The sequence below is a fragment of the Phalangium opilio genome, unplaced genomic scaffold (genome assembly GCF_054372755.1).
Source record: "Phalangium opilio isolate 3A_F unplaced genomic scaffold, DU_Popi_V2 ptg000217l_1, whole genome shotgun sequence".
In the NCBI taxonomy this organism is placed as follows: domain Eukaryota; kingdom Metazoa; phylum Arthropoda; class Arachnida; order Opiliones; family Phalangiidae; genus Phalangium; species Phalangium opilio.
This window is the reverse complement of record NW_028324218.1, coordinates 11660804-11664584: the sequence shown is the minus strand read 5'-3', so window position 1 is coordinate 11664584 and position 3781 is coordinate 11660804. Positions and strand designations below refer to the sequence as shown.

Here is a 3781-nt window from a genome sequence, read left to right as displayed (position 1 = left end):
TGATGTGGCTACTACGGGCTACTATATAAGCCCAGCCCTTGGGCCATCCGGAGCCTCCGAGATATCTAGGCCCATGCATGTCGATTTTTACGTGGGGAAATATCCAGTTTCATATTGTGTACTAGGTGGCGCTTTAATGACCGTTGCGACCGGGGTCTTCCATAAATTATCGATGACATTTTAGGGGCCATTTATAAAACTTTTATGAAAGAGAAAGGTTTCACCTTTAAATTAACGTAATTTTTTAGGGGCTATTCACTTTTTATTGAATCTATTGGTTAGATTGTATGGACAAAAATTAATTATGAGATTTTAACATCGTTGTTTTTTAGTAAAACAAAACTTCATGAAGTTCCTAATTCACAGTTTTCATATACCATTAGAGGATTTTTTACCCCTTCAAAACCTTTCATTTTTTTAACCTTAACATTTTTATCCTTTACTTCTTTGGAATGATTGTTTAATAAAGGTCTTCGGAAATTTTCAAAAACATTTTTTAACTATCCGCGACCTCGGCTTCACCGCTCTACGTCTATACCTTGCCCTAATATTGTAGCAGTCGACGGGGTCATGAGGCTGAACTTGTTTATTTTACGGTGCTGAAAGCGCCACCAAGCGGGAAAACACGTCGAACTAAATTAGTCAAAAAAATATTCTCGCTTCGCTAGATGCATGGGCCTATATATCTCGGAGGCTCCGGGCCATCTTATCAGCTTCGTGCATGGATATCCACGGATATTGTATAGCGCTCGTATATTTTCTTGTCAATGTTATCATAAAGCTGTTTTATAACACAAAGTATCATTATAGGAACGACGGCATATTTGTATTTATTTTAGAACATATTGCATTCCGTGTTTATTGAAGTTTCGTTTAATGGCTTTATGATGAGCCATTTTCAGAACTAGAGAATAAGGACTGTTATGTACCTAAGATAGACTAGGCATGGATTAACTAACGCTAGGGATAGTTCGTTCCCCCAAAAAGATAACGCATGCGTGTTCCAAACGCCCCCTAGCAGCAGCTACTATCCCTAACAGGAAGTTATAAGAAAATTGGACCAAATATCACGTGGTCTATGACGTCAAAATTGAAATACTGCCTAAATTGGGCAAAACGATTTATTTTGGCGGCGAGAGATGGCGCTATATCTACATCCGTTTTGGTCCAATAAATTGGGGGAATGAAGAGGGGAATCAAGGAATAATTCGGAACATGTAGTTGGCGATAGAATTACATGGGAAACCCAGTTAGTGAACAATCCCTAGCGGTAGTTAATCCATGGACTAGGTCTCATTTCTTCCACGGCTCTATTGCCATTTCTGTAAAAATTCGCTTTCTGATAAAACATTACTATCACAGTGATTATCAGGAAGCCAACCACTTAGTCCCCATTGCGAAAGCTTAATTACTTTTATCTACTGTATCATTTTAGATAGTGACATGGTTCCGATTCATATATTCAGTATTGTATACACTCGTTTGATTAAAAGAGAAAAAAATATATCCGAGATTATCGCAGTTGCATTCAATATAATATAAACCGTTGGTTTCCATCATCCATTTGTTCGAAAGCCTCATGTCTCTAATAATTTTCTTCGAAGCTCCAAAACATTTCTGCGATGAATACGAAGGTTGAAATAGCGAGACCAATTAACCACAAGAAAAATGATCCACTGACGACTTTGACTGTCAAAGGTAATACTTCCTCGGGAGGTCGTCTCCATATTGACATCTCATAAATAATTAGCTTAGGTATTGATTTATAGTGCGTAATCTTGTGCTCCATGATATTCATGATTCTGTGAATAATATTGAAATTAAATCCATATTTTTGGTTTTTTTTAAATAGATACTTTTCAAAAAGAGGGTTCGCAGAATCGTCTGCTTGATATGGGGCTAGAGATATGAAATTACCGTAACTTTTAAGAACGGTAATTTACCGATTGAAATTTTTGGAAAACAAAAATACCGTTCAGTCGCTAAATTTTGGTTATATATATTTTCCTGTGCTTACAATCCATTGCTTTAAACAACGTTTAATTGTGAGCACTATCTGGCTGCTTTACACGTATTTGCGACTTTTGCTACCAAGACGGCAGCCGTGGCCTTTCTATTCTGATTTCTAATTAAAGATTTATTAAAAGACTAATTTCTAGCGCAACTTTGTAAGTACTGGCTAGCGAGTAGCACTTGGTGAGTCATTTTGAAGTAAACATACAAATAATTGATCATTTAAGTGTAAAATGAACTTTTAATGCGTATATAAAAAATTTGGTAATTTACCACGGTAATATACCGCCGTAATTTACCGGTAAAATTACGGTAAGATATAAAACGGTAATTTACGCGGTATTTGTTAAATTACCGACTCACATCTCTATATGGGGTTAAGACGGATAATCCGATCATATATTCAAAGACGATAGTGGTTCCAAGTTACCAGTTCACCAAAGTCTTTTGTTCGAAGCCACATTTAACGTCTTTCTATCCTTACACCGGATGTTCTGTCTTAAAGGGTTTATGATCACTCGAGCAATGAAACATAATTTAAAAACATGTCGGGCTTTACCAACCCTTTAAAAACCTTTAGAAATAAAATTTAAAAAGAAAACGGGTCAAAGGTTGAGCAAGGAAAACTTATTCTCCATAAAAATCACCCTTTTCTCTCTTGCTGGGCCTACCTAAAGAGAATATACCAAGAGGAGCAGAAAGTTCAGCCTTTCACAAGGTTTTTGAAAAGCCCGGACACGGCTTTGGAGTAACTGTATCCGGTTTTTCTTGATTGGCTAAGCAGCGACGCCTTTTATTGGTTAAATTACGTCGACTGCTTATTTTTGGTGGTGGCAAAAGGTTGATCTCTGGGTTTACCGTTGACGTACAAAAGGTAATTTTTAAGCAGGCGACACGGTCACGTGAACAACCGGAACTAATTTCTCTAAATTCATGGCCGGTCCCTATTTACAAAGTTTCTGCTCCTCTTGGTATATTCTCTTTGGCCTACCCATGAACGCTGGATCTCTAAAGGGACCGGAAAACGCCCGCCTTCCACTGTACAAACCGAGTCCTCTCTAGCATAGCGTCGGGGGAAGGGATGGGGGTTGTGAATTTGGGAACACTCAAGGCCATTCGGTCTTTTGTGATTCTGAATAAACCTATTGAAAATAAATTTAAACGACCTTGGCCGTACCCATTTTTTCTTATTTATTTATTTACAAAGCAAACGTGCTATAGAGAAAAATCTATTCCGTTTACCAGTCCCTTTAGAGATCCAGCGTTCATGGCCTACCCTAAAAATAACCCAAACCTTTAAACGGAAGAAGAAAACTACCCGTCTACGTCATCCTAAAACCCACTGACGATGGACACTTACTACTTCCGTTACCATCAGCAAGTTTTGATGTAAAGGGGAAACCGGGTATTACCAGGAGTTCATACCGGAGTGAAATACATAACACGCGGGCTATTAAATTCGCATTTGTAGACGCCTGACGTCACCAAAAACCTCTCTCCTCGCCTCTAAAATCAAATTTGGGGTGGGAAGCTCTTACCGGTTACTAACCTCGCCTCTCATTTCTTCCAAGGGACTCTGGGTAAAAAACGTTTTGATCACATGAACTGCTCTGACCAATCGAAAGCCTTCTTACATTTTGTTTTTGTAAAGACTAACTAACATAGACTGGCGACACCAATATTTTACTGGCTTCATAGTGCAATATTAATCAAAAATGTCTTGATTAGAATCAAGACCTAAAAAGTATCGATAAGACTGAGGTTATCA

General features: G+C 38.1%; 1 long non-coding RNA gene across 1 annotated transcript; it reads right to left on the bottom strand.

Annotated features, from left to right (window-relative positions):
- Positions 1-1551: 1551 nt before the first annotated feature.
- Positions 1552-3408, bottom strand: LOC149616308 (uncharacterized). Its single transcript, XR_016375991.1, has 3 exons — positions 3374-3408; positions 2377-2587; positions 1552-1802 (listed from the first exon to the last, which is right to left on the bottom strand). It is a non-coding gene; the product is annotated as an uncharacterized LOC149616308 (long non-coding RNA).
- Between the last annotated feature and the right edge of the window lie 373 nt (positions 3409-3781).